The sequence below is a fragment of the Bombina bombina genome, chromosome 6, assembly GCF_027579735.1.
Source record: "Bombina bombina isolate aBomBom1 chromosome 6, aBomBom1.pri, whole genome shotgun sequence".
NCBI lineage: Eukaryota > Metazoa > Chordata > Amphibia > Anura > Bombinatoridae > Bombina > Bombina bombina.
In genome coordinates, this window is record NC_069504.1 from 177073743 (window position 1) to 177090451 (window position 16709).

Consider the following 16709-nt stretch of genomic DNA (forward strand, 5'->3'; position numbering starts at 1 on the left):
TGACGCCGTGGACCGGACACACCAATGTTGGAGAAAATAAAATATTTTGTCTGAATATCCAGGTCTGGAAATGATATCTTACAATTAGTTTATCATTTCCATGTCCACTTAAGCTATTGGGGTAGATTTACCAAGCAGCCAATGCTGCTATCTATCCCCGTACTTTCCGGCTCGCCGGAATTTTAAGTTAAGAAACAGCGATCATAAGACCACTGCTCCTTAACTCGTCTGCCACCTCTGAGGTGGCGGACAGCAATCAGCCCGATCTGATACGATCGGGATGATTGACACCCCTTGTTAGCGGCTGATTGTCCGTGAATGTGCAGGGGGCGGTATTGCACAAGCAATTCACTAGAAATGCTTGTGCAATGATAGATGCTGACAGCGTATGCTGTCGGCATTTATCAATGTGCTGCAGACATGATCCGCTACAGTGAATCATGTCCGCCCGCACATTGATAAATCTACCCCATTGTGTTGTTCTGTGGTGGTTTGGATTATATGCAACATAGTGAAGGTCTAAAAATATCTTTTAAACTGTTAAAATCAATTTAAAGAATTAAAGAAGGGCATCTTCTAATTACATGCATCTTTCTGGAAACATGTATAGTCTTTTTCAAGGGAGATAAAACTCACTTAGAAGATGAATTTGCTATTACAAAAAAACCCAAAAAAACTATTAAATGGCACTTTAAGACCCTTGCTAAGAAATATTCAGCTCTGAAAGCTTTAGAGTGAAGAAATACAATATTTATCTCCAAATGACCTATACTTTGTTACACAAGGCACTTATCTTGATAGAAAATATAAGGAATTTTCAACACTCTATAAACAATGTAGCCAATAGCATGTGCTATGTGTCCGCTCACGTTAAAGAGCATGTCAAATATTATCTGTGTAGCTCATAATCTCAGGGATTAAAACCTATGTTTGGTGTTAGTTGTTTGGCACAAGAGATTTCTTTAATTGAGGAATAACAGAAGTGAATTATTATGGGCTCTCTAGCTAAAACAATACTGAGAGCTTTCTGATCTCTATGTGTATGTTTATTGTTAGTACCATGATGGTTCCACCCATTTGGAACTTTAATGCCTTTATCAGTTTGGGTATCAGACTAATATGCATGTGCAGACTAATATAAAATGAAAGAGAGCTAAAGGTGAGTTTGTATAAAATAGTTACCTACAATAAACTAGTAATCATAGTGAAGTTAAGTGACAGCAAATATTTTATTTATAAACAGTAAAAAAAAAAAAATCGCCTTGTCAGTGACTAAACGGACAGCTGGCTGACTAAAGCCTTGGAGCTAGATTTTATTTATGTAAGGCTATAAAGGTATTTTATTGTCACTACCAGTTGTTAAGTTTACAACTGCAATACAATATAGCCCATGGTTAGCAAGCACTGGTTCTAAAATAACCTTTATATACTTTCTCTTCTGATTATTTTTATAGTACAGAATTGAATTCCCCTAGTTAATAGGAAAAAGAAGGATTTTCCTGTTTAAAAATCCAGCCAACAAGTGACATGCAATGAACATCAAACAAAAGCCTTCTGCTCCTAGATACCTTATTACACTGCACAATATTTAGAAGCCTTTAAACGATAGGCAGCCTTTAGGGAGCTGTATAGTACAGTGTTGCATTGAAAAATTTGTGACTGGTTTTAATGAAAGTCACAGCTTTATTTATATGTTTTAAAATATAAATATTTCTTTAAATATATAAATAAAATGATGTGCAAATAATCCTTCCATAGATCGACTGATGAGCTCATTTTAGGCAGAAGAAAGCTTCTGTTTATTTAACAAACCATACACTTAGATTACAAGTTTTGCGTTAGAAGCTGTGCCGTGCTAACGAGCAGTTAATGCTTACCGCTCACTTACCTGCAGCGCTGGTATTACGGGTTTTTACAAACCCGGCGTTAACCGCAAAAAAGTGAGGGAAGAGCAAAATTTAGCTCCACATCTCACCTCAATACCAGCGCTGCTTACTTTAGTGGTGAGCTGGCTGAACGTTCTCGTGCACGATTTTAACATAGGAATCAATGGGGGAGAGCCGGCTGAAAAAAAAACCTAACACCTGCAAAGAAGCAGTGTAAAGCTCGTAATGCAGCCCCATTGATTCCTATGAGGAATTAAAAGTTATGTCTACACCTAACACCCTAACATGAAACCCGAGTCTAAACACCCCTAATCTTACACTTATTAACCCCTTAAAAAAAAATTACAATTCCCCCCCAACATTAAAACCCACCACCCACACAACCAACCCTACTCTAAAACCTACCCAATCCCCCCTTAAAAAAAACCTAACACTAAACCCTTGAAGATCACCTTACCGGGAGACATCTTCACCCAACCAGGCAGAAGTGGTCCTCCAGACGGGTAGAAGTCTTCATCCAACCAGGCAGAAGTGGTCCTCCAGATGAGTAGAAGTCTTCATCCAACCAGGCAGAAGTGGTCCTCCAGACGGGCAGAAGTCTTCATCCAGACGGCATCTAATATCTTCATCCATCCGGCGCGGAGCGGGTCCATCTTCAAGACATCCGACGCGGAGCATCCTCTTCTTTCCACGCCGACGACTTAATGAAGGTTCCTTTAAATGATGTCATCCAAGATGGCATCCCTTCAATTCCGATTGGCTGATAGAATTCTATCAGCCAATCGAAATTAAGGTAGAAAAAATTCTATTGGCTGAATCAATCAGCCAATAGGATTGAAGTTCAATTGTATTGGCTGATCCAATCAGCCAATAGGATTGAGCTGGCATTCTATTGGCTGTTCCAATCAGCCAATAGAATGCCAGTTCAATCCTATTGGCTGATTGCATCAGCCAATAGGATTTTTTCTACCGTAATTCCGATTGGCTGATAAAATTCTATCAGCCAATTGGAATTGAAGGGACGCCATCTTGGATGACGTCAATTAAAGGAACCTTCATTCAGTCGTCGGCCGTGGAAAGAAGAGGATGTTCCGCGTCGGATGTTTTGAAGATGGACCCGCTCCGAGCCGGATGGATGAAGATAGAAGATGCCGTCTGATTTACAGGTAAAAGAGCCGATTACTTTGGGGCAATGTAATTTAGTGTAGGGTAGGGCTTTTTTTTATTTTGGGGGGCTTTTTTATTTTGTTAGGGGGATTAGAGTAGGTGTAATTAGTATAAAAATCTTGTAATTTCTTTATTATTTTCTGTAATTTAGTGGGGGGGGGTTTCGTACTTTAGATAATTTTATTTAATTGTAATTAATTGTATTTAATTTATTTAATTATAATGTAGTGTTAGGGGTTAAGTGTAACTTAGGTTAGGTTTTATTTTACAGGTAAATATGTCTTTATTTTAACTAGGTAGTTATTAAATAGTTAATAACTATTTAATAACTATTCTACCTAGTTAAAATAAATGCAAAGTTGCCTGTAAAATAAAAATAAACCCTAAGCTAGATACAATGTAACTATTAGTTATATTGTAGCTAGTATAGGGTTTATTTTATAGGTAAGTATTTAGTTTTAACTAGGAATTATTTAGTTAATTGTAGTAATTTTATTTAGATTTATTGTAATTATATTTAAGTTAGGGGGGTTAGGGTTAGACTTAGGTTTAGGGGTTAATACATTTAATATAGTGGCGGCGACATTGGGGGCGGCAGATTAGGGGTTAATAAATGTAGATAGGTGGTGGCAATGTTAGGGACGGCAGATTAGGGGTTAATAATATTTAACTAGTGTTTGCGATGCGGGAGTGCAGCAGTTTAGGGGTTAATATATTTATTATAGTGGCGGCAATGTCGGGTTCGGCAGATTAGGGGTTAAAATATTTATTTTAGTGTTTGCGATGTGGGGGGGGGCCTCGGTTTAGGGGGCAATAGGTAGTTTATGGGTGTTAGTGTACTTTTTAGCACTTTAGTTAAGAGTTTTATGCTGCGGCGTTGTAGTGTAAAACTCTTAACTACTGACTTTTAAATGCGGTACCAGGCTTGACAGGAGAGGGTCTACTGCTCACTTTTGGCCAGACTCGTAATACCGGCGCTATGCAAGTCCAATTGAAAATATAGGATACGCAATTGACGTAAGTGGATTTGCGGTATTTCCGAGTCTGGCCAAGAAAGTGAGCGGTACACATGTACCTGCAAGACACGTAATACCAGCAGGCGTTAAAAAGCAGCATTGGGACAGGCCAATGCTGCTTTTTAAGCCTAACGCAAGACTCGTAATCTAGCCAATAGGTGACAGGATGCTAAAGAGGTCGTCTTAGGGCTAGATTACAAGTGGAGCGTAATCGTTTGTGCCCGAGCGATAAGGGGTATATTGCGAGGGTTTGCGCTCATCGGGCTTACCGCTGATATTACAAGTTAAATGTAAATGCGATTACGCTAGAATCATTACCGCGACTTCAGAGCTCTGGTTAACTGTTTTGCGAAAATACAAAGTTGCACAAAACACATCAAAAATACATTACAAAGTACAGTTAAACTCATAATAAAACTTTCTACTAAAAAATATTTTAAAAAAATACTGCACACAAAAGTTATAAAGGCTCAAAGATATGAGATCTCGGGTATTAGGGAAAAAATGTCGGCAAAGGGCTTTAACATAGAGATACGTACATATATGTTTATAAAGATGTATATGTATGTACAGTATATATATGTGTGTGTATATGTGTACATATGTATTTATGAACAGAAGAAAAAGATAAACAAGTGATTCTTAACTAGCACAAGGGTATTTATTAGCAATCAAAAGCATGGGCAATCAAGATGAGATTGGCTACAAATTCTTTTAAAAGAGTCTTGGGATATAATTTCACAGCATTAAAATTTCAGCTTGTGCTATAAGTATTTATGTATTTGTATGTGAATATATATATTTACAGACATACAGTATATACACATATAAACACATAAATACATATGTATACGTATATAGAACTATATATATATATATATATATATATATATATATATATGTGTGTGTGTGTGTGTGCATTAGAGCCCTTTGCCGTTAATTAGATCAAAACCTGTAAAAACATATTTTTGCAATATTCATATTTAATAAAGGTTGTAACAATGTATTTACTGTAAATATTTCACATTGTAATATTTTGCACATTGCAGAATATGTTCTATGTATTTTTAAATAGATATTTCTCTCTTTCTCTCTCGCTATTCCTATATATAATCATTTATATATATATATATATGTATATATATATATATATATATATATATATATATATATATATATATATAAAAGTATAAATATATTTGTCCAAAAAAACATCAGATATATGTAGAAATATTTATTTATGAATACATAAAACATATTCAGTTATGTAAAGAACATTGGAATATTAAATATTCATATTTTCATGTCGGGTTAGCACAAATGAGAATATGTGATCAGGTTTTTATTCCACTTTTTTTTCTCTATTGACTACTATAGGGGAATACGTAAACGTGCACGTAATATTCTAAGTACGGATTTTTGCGCTAGTCGGGATACCAATAGAGTGAAAACAGTTTACTTACAACTTGTAATATGAGCGCAACCCAACTAGCGCAAAAAGCTTTATTTTAGCAAAGTTAGTGCTTTAGTAGAAGTGCAAAATACCACTCCACTTGTAATCTTGCCCTTAATACTTTATTATAAAGAAAACTGAAAAAATAACATATTTTGTCTGAATATCCAGGTCTGGAAATGATATCTTACAATTAGTTTATCATTTCCATGTCCACTTAAGCTATTGGGGTAGATTTACCAAGCAGCCGATGCTGCTATCTAACCCCTTACTTTCCGGCTCGCCTGAAATTTAAGTTAAGAAACAGCGATCATAAGACCGCTGCTCCTTAACTCGTCCACCACTTCTGAGGCAGCGGATAGTAATCAGCCCGATCTGATACGATCGGGATGATTGACAGCCCCTGCTGGCGGCTGATTGTCCGCGAATGTGCAGGAGACGGCATTGCACAAGCAATTCACTAGAAATGCTTGTGCAATGATAGATGCTGACAGCGTTTGCTGTCGGCATTTAACAATGTGCTGCAGACATGATCCGCTACAGTGAATCATGTCCGCCCGCATATTGATAAATCTACCCCATTGTGTTGTTCTGTGGTGGTTTGGATTATATGCAACATAGTGAAGGTCTAAAAATATCTTTTAAACTGTTAAAATTAATTTAAAGAATTAGAGAAGGGCATCTTCTAATTACATGCATCTTTCTGGAAACATGTAAAGGGGCCTATCTATCAAGCTCAATATGGAGCTTGAAGCCCTGGGTTCGCCAGAAACACCAGTTATGAAGCAGCGGTCTAAAAGCGACTATCCAAAACTATGCGGCCCGTTTGGAGTACAGTGTCTGCCGCACCATGTGCCACATCCGAACTCTTCTAGGTACGTTCATATGCAGTGTGCGATCCAATGGAAGCAACTCGGCTATACCTGACTCTCTTAAAACCGTAGTCTTTTTAAGTGTTATAATGAATCATGAAGACACAGCATATCCATTCTGCATATTTTAATCCAATGTTTCGGCCCACTTGACAAAGGCCCACAAGTGGGTCAAAAAGTTGGATTCAAATATGCTGTGTCTTCATGATTCATTATATGGTTATATACATTTATGTGTTTATATGTGTATATGCACATATTAACACATAAATATAAATGTACATAAGCATATACATCTATACATTTACAGGAAACACACAGTTCCCATAGACCGCAATGTAAGGGCACTTTTCAGTGCCGGGTTTTTTCTAACACCCCACACCCGCCAACTTTAAAAGCCCCAAAACTGCCTACTGCAGCTCTTATTTTAAAAAAACGCTACTTTTTTTAATAAAAAACTATAATGTTCTCTATTTTGTGGGCATTTGGGGCACTTTTAGAAACTAAACTAAAGAACTAACCGAGCGTGCGGTAGCAATAACCAGCCACTTGTAATGGCTGGTTATTTATTGCATGCCCGCAAACGTGAAAATGTGCCCGTTTGCAGGCGGGCAATAATTTAGTGCTCCACTTGTAATCTAGCCCTTAATTTGTTAGATATATATGTAACTACTCTATGGTATTACATGTTCTCAATATAACAAACATTTCTTTGAAAAAAGGAATTAAGTGACACTGTCCTTTTTTTCCGACACAGCTAGATGTAATAGGTCACTGCAGATAATGAGAAATAACCATGGAGCCATTTTCTTTTTAAGTTGTGTTCATTTTAAGGTTGCATTTAATTGACCCCTGGGAGTTGATTTAATTTGTAAAGCTACTCTATTTTGCATCACTAGGTTTAAAGTTCATTGTTTTAACTTTCACAACCAATTGGTGTCACCTTTTATTTTCATTCTATTTAGTTTACTAATCAATTTGACCTGTCTGGCAATATCATGGAAATTAAAAAGATGCTGAGCTATTGATTTGTGTTTTTTTTTGTTGTTGTTCATTTACAACTTAAGGACAAGCAAAGGGATGAAAATAATGTGAAAGGGAATTTATTGACAAGGAACGTTTACTCTGCTTTCCAATCTGGATTAATTGTTAACTTCTTTCTAAAAAGCATGTATACGAAGGTTTTTATCGTTGTTCAATCATTTCACCTTAAAAGGACATTCTACTTCAAAAATAGAATACTCAATTTTATTAGAGAATTTTCTATTTATTTATTTTTTATTAATAATTACAATAATACATTCTAAAAACACATTTAGAAATGTAACATTTTACAACTCAATGTCACTCACCGTAAAAAAACTGTGTTGTCGGGTTAGCGCTGGTTTTACAAGTTCAAAGTAAAAAGTTAGAGTGCAAGCGAAAGACCCAAGAGCGCTAACTTCAGAACTTTGGATAATGCAACCTCGTTAACTCCCTCTCCCTCTCCTGATAGACTTCTATGGGGCGTGTGAATTTTTTTTTTTATTTATCGCTTGCACACTAACCCGAAGTTGCGCTAAAACAACTGCGCTAATGGTGCATTAGGAATACTTTAAAATCCTGTGTTCTTCACTTTTATTTTATTTTTTTTATTATTTTTTTTTAAATATATATTTATATATATATATATATATATATATATATAATTTGTAAAATATACAGTATATCTATACCTCTATATTTTTATATGAAAATATACATATGTAGAGATAGCTATAGCTATATATAAATATATATTGTATACACAGATATATATATATATATATATATATATATATATATATATATATATATATATAGAAGAACAAAGTGAAGAACATAGGAATTTCTATAAGTATTTATATTCAAAACACATTAAAACATAAAAATGTATATATACATACAGTAATCAAAATTATTCAACCCCCTTTGCAAATCAGGTTTATTGTCAAAATATACAGACTTTCAGCTGTGTTTGCAATGAAGAAATTGAACAATAGCAATTGAAATAGCTCAACACAACGAATGCTTCAAGTGAATCCTCTAATTCAACTGAAAATACACTTTTTAAGTAAATTTGTGTAGTGTCAAAATTATTCAACCCCCTGAGTAGAATCCCTCACAACAGCACAAATATGCAAAACAGGTGTTCTCTGTTGTTGAGTGTCACGTTTTCCTGCATGTTAGAAATATGGCTAAGTCAAAAGAATGATCAAAAGAATGGTCCAATGAATGTTCCTAGAGACAACGGGCGCCATGTACTAAGAGGCGGGCGGACAGCTTCTTAACTCACTTGCCCGTATGTACCATTACATACTCATCGGAGTGTGTAATGCCCGCCCCTTCAATCTCGCGACCAATCACGCGACCAATCACGCGACTGAAGGGGCTGTCAATCACCGAGAGCGAGCGTGCTCTCGGTGATTTTGCTTCGCCACCTAAGAGGTGGCGTAGGCTGTAGGAAGCAGCGGTCTAACCTAGCATATGCGAACCTGCCCCGCAAAGGCTCCGGAGCAGCTTTTGCTGCTTCGTACATGGAGCCCAACGTTGGAAGCATAGTTCATAAGTTCAAAGTTAAAGGAACAGTGGTTACACTACCTGGATGGTCAGAAAAAAAACATAATTTATGTAAGAACTTACCTGATAAATTCATTTCTTTCATATTGGCAAGAGTCCATGAGCTAGTGACGTATGGGATATACAATCCTACCGGGAGGGGCAAAGTTTCCCATACCTCAAAATGCCTATAAATTCACCCCTCACCACACCCACAATTCAGTTTAACGAATAGCCAAGAAGTGGGGTGATAAACAAAGGAGTAAAAAGCATCAACAAAGAAATTTGGAAATAATTGTGCTCTATACAAAAAATAATAACCACCACAAAAAGGGTGGGCATCATGGACTCTTGCCAATATGAAAGAAATGTAATTTATCAGGTAAGTTCTTACATAAATTATGTTTTCTTTCATGCAATTGGCAAGAGTCCATGAGCTAGTAACGTATGGGATAGCAATACCCAAGATGTGGAACTCCACGCAAGAGTCACTAGAGAGGGAGGGATAAAATAAAAACAGCCATTTTCCGCTGAAAAATTAATCCACAACCCAAGATATAAGTTTATTCTCATAAATGAAAAGAAAAACTTAAAACATAAGCAGAAGAATCAAACTGAAACAGCTGCCTGAAGAACTTTTCTACAAAAAACTGCTTCCGAAGAAGCAAATATATCAAAACAATAGAATTTAGAAAATGTATGCAAAGAAGACCAAGTTGCTGCTTTGCAAATCTGATCAACTGAAGCTTCATTCTTAAAAACCCACAAAGTGGAGACTGATCTAGTAGAATAAGCTGTAAATCTCTGAGGCGGGGCTTGACCCAACTCCAAATAAGCTTGATGAATCAAAAGCTTTAACCACGATGCCAAAGAAACAGCAGAAGCCTTCTGACCTTTCCTGGAACCAGAAAGGATAACAAATAGACTAGAAGTCTTCCTGAAATCTTTAGTAGCTTCAACATAATATTTCAAAAGCTCTTACCACATCCAAAGAATGTAAGGATCTCTGAAAATAATTCTTAGGATTAGGACACAAGGAAGGGACAACAATTTCTCTATTAATGTTGTTAGAATTCACAACCTTAGGTAAGAATTTAAAGGAAGTCCGCAAAACCGCCTTATCCTGATGAAAAATCAGAAAAGGAGACTCACAAGAGAGAGTGGATAATTCAGAAACTCTTATAGCAGAAGAGATGGCCAAAAGAAACAACACTTTCCAAAAAAGTAGTTAATGACCAAAGAATGCATAGGCTCAAACAGAGGAGCCTGTAAAGCCTTCAAAATTAAATTAAGACTCCAAGGAGGAGAGATTGATTTAATGACAGGCTTGATACGAACCAAAGCCTGCACAAAACAATGAATATCAGGAAGTCTAGCAATCTTCCTGTGAAATAAAACAGAAAGAGCAGAGATTTGTCCTTCAAGGAACTTGCAGACAAACCTTTATCCAAACCATCCTGAAGAAACTGAAAAATTCTAGGAATTCTAAAATAATGCCAAGAGAATTTATGAGAAGAACACCATGAAATGTAAGTCTTCCAAACTCGATAATAAATCTTTCTAGAAACAGATTTACGATCCTGTAACATAGTATTAATCACCGAGTCAGAGAAACCTCTATGACTAAGCACTAAGCATTCAATTTCCATACCTTCAAATTTAATGATTTTAGATCCTGATGGAAAAAACGGACCTTAAGATAGAAGGTCTGGCCTTAATGGAAGTGGCCAAGGTTGGCAACTGGACATCCAAGCAAGATCCGCATACCAAAACCTGTGAGGCCATGCTGGAGCTACCAGTAGCACAAATGATTGCTCCATGATGATTTTGGAGATCATTCTTTGAAGAAGAACTAGAGGCGGGAAAATATAAGCAGACTTGGACACGTACCTGGGAAGTTTTTTGTTTAGATGAGATGCCATCAGATCTATTTCTGGAAGCCCCCACATCTGAACAATATCAGAAAACACATCTGGGTGGAGAGACCATTTTCCCGGATGTAAAGTCTGATGACTGAGGTAATCCGCTTCCCAATTGTCTATACCTGGGATATGAACCACAGAAATTAGACAGGAGCTGGATTCCACCCCAACAAGTATCCGAGATACTTCTTTCATAGCTTGAGGACTGTGAGTCCCACCCTGATGATTGACATATGCCACAGTTGTGATATTGTCTGTCTGAAAACAAATGAACGGTTCTCTCTTCATCAGAGACCAAAACTGAAGAGCCCTGAGCCCTGAGAATCGGAGTTTCCAAATATTGATTGGTAATCTCGCCTCTTGAGATTTCCAAACCCCTTGTGCTGTCAGAGATCCCCAAACAGCTCCCCAACCTGAAAAGACTTGTATCTGTTGTGATCACAGTCCAGGTTGGACGAACCAAAGAGGCCGCTAGAACTATACGGTGGTGATCTAACCACCAAGTCAGAGATAGTCAAAAACTGGGATTTAAGGATATTAATTGTGATATCCTTGTATAATCCCTGCACCATTGATTCAGCATACAAAGCGGGAGAGTTCTCATATAAAGACGAGCAAAGAGAATCACGTCCGATGCTGCAGTCATGAGACCTAAAACTTCCATGCACATAGCTACTGAAGGGAATAATAGAGACTGAAGGTTCCGACAAGCTGAAACCAATTTAAATTGTCTCTTGTCTGTTAGAGACAGAGTCATGGACACTGAATCTATCTGGAAACCTAAAAAGGTGACCCTTGTCTTAGGAATTAAGGAACTTTTTGGTAAATTGATACTCCAACCATGTCTTTGAAAAAACAACAGTGGTTGAATCATGTGAGATTCTGCAGAACGTAAAGACTGAGCAAGTACCAAGATATCATCCAAATAAGGAAACACCACAACACCCCGCTCTCTGAAACAGAGAGTAGGACTCCAAGAACCTTTGAAAAGATTCCTAGAGCTGTCGCTAAGCCAAAAGGGAAGAACAACAAATTGGGAATGCTTGTCTAAAAAAGAGAATCTCAGAAATTGAAAGCAATCTAGATGAATCGGAATATGAAGATATGCATCCTGTAAGTCTATTGTGGGCATATAATGCCCTTTTTTGAACAAAAAGCAGAATAGACCTTATAGTCACCATTTGGTACTCTTACATATCGATTCAAAATTTTTAGATCAAAAACTGGTCTGAATGAACTTACATTCTTTGGGACAATGAATACATTTGAATAAAACCCCAGACCCTGTTCCTGAAACGGAACTGGCATGATTACCTCAGATAACTCCAGGTCTGAAACACACTTCAGGAAATCCTGAGCCTTTACCGAGTTTGCTGGAATGCGTGAGAGAAAAAAATCTTCTCACAGGCGGTCTTACTCTGAATCCTATTCTGTACCCCTGAGAGACAATATTCTGAATCCAATGATTTTGGACCGAATTGATCCAAACATCTTAGAAAAATCTTAATCTGCCCCCTACCAGCTGAGCTGGAATAAGAGCCGCACCTTCATGCAGAGTTAGGGGCTGGCTTTGATCTCTTAAATGGCTTGGAATTATTCCAATTTGAAGGAAGCTTCCAATTGGGAACAGATTCCTTGGGGAAGAATTAGGTTTATGTTCCTTATTTAAGAACAAAAATGGTTAGAAGCTTTAAATTTACCCTTAGATCTTATCTTGAGGCAAAAAAACTCCCTTCCCCCCAGTGACAGTTGAAAATATTGAATCCAACTGAACCAAATAATTTATTACCTTGGAAGGAAAGAAATAGCAATCTGGACTTAGAAGTCATATCAGCATTCCAAGATACTTGTTGCGCTAAAGTTTCTAACCAAAATTTTGAAGCAGCTGCAACATCAGCCAAAGAAATTGCAGGCCTAAGAAGACGACCTGAAAATAAATAAGCTTCCCTTAGATAAGATTCAAGTTTCCTATCTAAAGGATCTTAACAAGAAATACTATCTTCCGAAGGAATAGTAGTACGTTTAGCAAGAGTAGAGATAGCCCCATCAATTTTGGGGATCTTTTCCCAAAACTCCAATCTAATTGCTGGCAAAGGATACAATTTTTTAAACCTTAAAGAAGGAATAAAAGAAGTACCAGGCCTATTCCATTCCTTAGAAATCATATCAGAAATAGCATCAGGAACTGAAAAAAACCTCTGAAATAACCACAGGAGGTTTATAAACAGAATTTAAACGTTTACTAGCTTTAAAATCAAGAGGACTTGTCTCCTCAATATCCAATATAATCAACACTTCTTCAACAAAGAACGAATGTACTCCATTTTAAATAAATAAGTAGATTTGTTAGTGTCAATATCTGAGGAAGGATCTTCTGAATCAGATAGATCCTCATCAGAAGAGGATAATTCAGTATGTTGTCGGTCATTTGAAATTTCATCAACTTTATGAGAAGTTTAAAAAAGACCTTTACATTTATTAGAAGGCGGGATGGCAGACAAAGCCTTCTGAAAAGAATCAGCAAAAAATTCTTATAAATTCACAGGTATATCTTGTACATTAGATGTTAAAAGAACAGCAACAGGCAATGTATTATTACTGATGGACACATTCTATGCATGTAAAAGTTTATCATGACAGCTTATTACAAACCACAGCTGGAGATATAATCTCCATAAGATTACAACAAATGTACTTAGCTTTGGAAGAACTGTTATCAGTCAGCAGGATTCCAACAGTGTTTTCTGAGACAGGAACAGATTGAGACATCTTGCAAAATGTAAGAGAAAAAAACAACATATAAAGCAAAATTATCAATTTCCTTATATGGCAGTTTCAGGAATGGGAAAAAAATGCAACAGCATAGCCCTCTGATAGAGAAAAAAGGCAAGAGGCACATAGGAATGGGGTTTAAATTATGAAAATATTTGGCGCCAAGAATGACGCACAGAGACATTTTTTTGGCGCTAACATCATTAGTAAATGACACACTCGCGTCATTGAAGACGCAACCTTATGGAAAGGACTCTGCGTCGACAAAGATGCTGGTAATGACGAATTTGCGTCAACGAACGTAACTTTGCACCAAAAAAAATTTTGCGCCAAAAATGACGCAATATAGTTTGGCATTTTGCGCCATCGCGAGCCTAATTCAGCCCGTGAATTTAAAATGGCAGTCAATTGCAAAAAGACTATACCCCAGGTAAGAAATAAATGTTCCTAAAAAAATGCATTTGCCAGATATGAAACTGACAGTCTGCAAAAGAAAATATACTGAAACCTGAATCAGGGCAAATATAAGTACAATACATATATTTAAAACTTTATATAAATACATAAAGTGCCAAACCATAGCTGAGAGTGTCTTAAGTAAATGAAAACATACTTACCAAAGGCACCCATCCACATATAGCAGATAGCCAAACCAGTACTGAAACAGTAGAGTTAATGGAATATGAGAGTATATCGTCGATCTGAAAAGGGAGATAGGAGATTAATCTCTTCGACCGATAACAGAGAACCTATGAAATAGATCCCCATGAGGAAAACCATTGCATTCAATGGGTGATACTCCCTTCACATCCCTCTCACATTCACTGTACTCTGAGAGGAATCAGGCTTCAAAATGCTGAGAAGCGCATATCAATGTAGAATTCTTAGCACAAACTTACTTCACCACCTCCATAGGAAGCAAAGTTTGTAAAACTGAATTGTGGGTGTGGCGAGGGGTGTATTTATAGGCATTTTGAGGTTTGGGAAACTTTGCCCCTCCTGGTAGGATTGTACATCCCATACGTCACAAGCTCATGGACTCTTGCCAATTACATGAAAGAAAGGAAGCTATAAACAGCTGCAACCAGATTTCTAATAAGGCACGTTGAGAAAAAACCCTGAGTGACTGCAAAAGACCTGCAACAAGACTTGGTGGCAACAGGCACTGAGGTTTCAGTTAGCACAGTAAGGTGCATACTAAACGTAGAAGGTTTCCATGGCAGAACTCTAAGACATACACCACTACTGACCCAAAAGCACAACAAAAGTCGGCTCCAGTTTTCTCTAAATCATATAAATAAGCCTCAGAAGTTTGGGGATTCTGTTCTGTGTAACAAAACTGGAACTCTTTGGCCCAATGGATCGGTGGTATGTCTGGAGGAAGAAGAATGAAGCACTACGCTGAAAAGAACACTCTCCTACAGTTAAGCATGGTGGTGGCTCTGTGATGCTCTGAGGCCGCTTTGCATCCTCTAGCACTGAAAACCTGCAGCATGTGGAAGGCAAGATGGATTCATTAAAGTATCAGGAAATCATAGGAGAAAACATTGTGCCATCTGTGAGGAAGCTGAAGTCTGGGCATCATTTGAACTTCCAACAAGACAATAATACCAAGCATACCTCAAATTCCACTAAGACTTGGTTGCAGACCTGCAACCACCTGACTTGAACCCCATAGAAAATTTCTGGTGTAATCTTTGGGTGTTTAAGGGCTGGAAAATAACCAAATAAAGGTACAAGTAAAATTAGGATTTGGGACTTAACTAAAGTCTGAATCACACAGCTGCCAGGAGAAATATCCATCTTACATATCTGTCACCTATACAAATCTTCATGTAAAACACTGTAACACACTGTGGCATAGGGACCATAGTTGTAAATTCACAATGTGGCCTAGAGACAATAAATGTAGATTAGGTGTATAAATGAAAAATTCCACATAACATTAGAGTAAACTAGTTCAGTTGAATAGTCACAAGTTTCACAAGTTAAAATGCAAGTATTTCATCAAAGGGCGTTCTACGGAAATTATCTACAGACATCATTAGAGTCTGCTAAATTTGGTACCATCTAATCAAAACCAGACAAACTTTACAGATCATTAGTTAGGCCACATTTGGAATACTGTGTACAGTTCTGGAGACCATATCTTCAGAAAGATATAAATAAACTAGAAATTGTCAAAAGGAGGGCTACTTAAATGGTACACGGTCTAAAATATAAAACGTAGTTTAGAGGTTAGAAGGGAAAGAGGTGGCATGATAGAAAGCCTTCAAACAAATGCCAAAACAAGGGGTCACAATCTTAAGATAGAGGGTAGCAGATTCAGGAGAAATGTGAGGAAGCATTTTTTTTACAGAAAGGGTGGTGGATTCATTGAACAAACTTCCAATTGAGGTGGTAAACACAAAGACTGTAAAGGAATTTAAAAATCCCTGGGACATGCATAAGGCTATCCTAAGAAAAAAGTACATGTAATATGGGTAGACTTGATGGGCCTTTTGGTTCTTATCTACTGTCAAATTATTTGTTTATATGAGAGGACAAATTAATTTATTTTACTTTGCATTCAATCCCTGATATAGACATCTCGTAACTTGCAGGGAATGCCCCATTCTTATAAATCTCCCTGAGGAGGGCCTGTGCGAGTGTTGGCTTGGTTTTTCATGTCTGACCTAGCAAAGTTTTTAGAATTGGGCCCTAAGTTTTAAACCCTTTTGGAAGGAAGAAAAAAAGAAGGTTATAAAATGGAGCATTTTATTTCTAGATTAGAATATCATTAACATTCTAAATCAGTCATGACATTTTCAATATTATACCTATGATAACAAAGTGTATTTTGTTGTTATCAAATATGCATTTATTGCATTTTCCTCATATACTGTTGTCATCTTTAGTAACTTTTTAAACATATACGTATGCTTATACAACCATGAAACTCAAATTATTGTATCATGCTTATAAAAGACCACTATTTCAAAATGTTAAAATCATCTCTGAATGCAAAAGGCTTGGTTTTAGCTGTTTATTTAGATTTTTTTAGA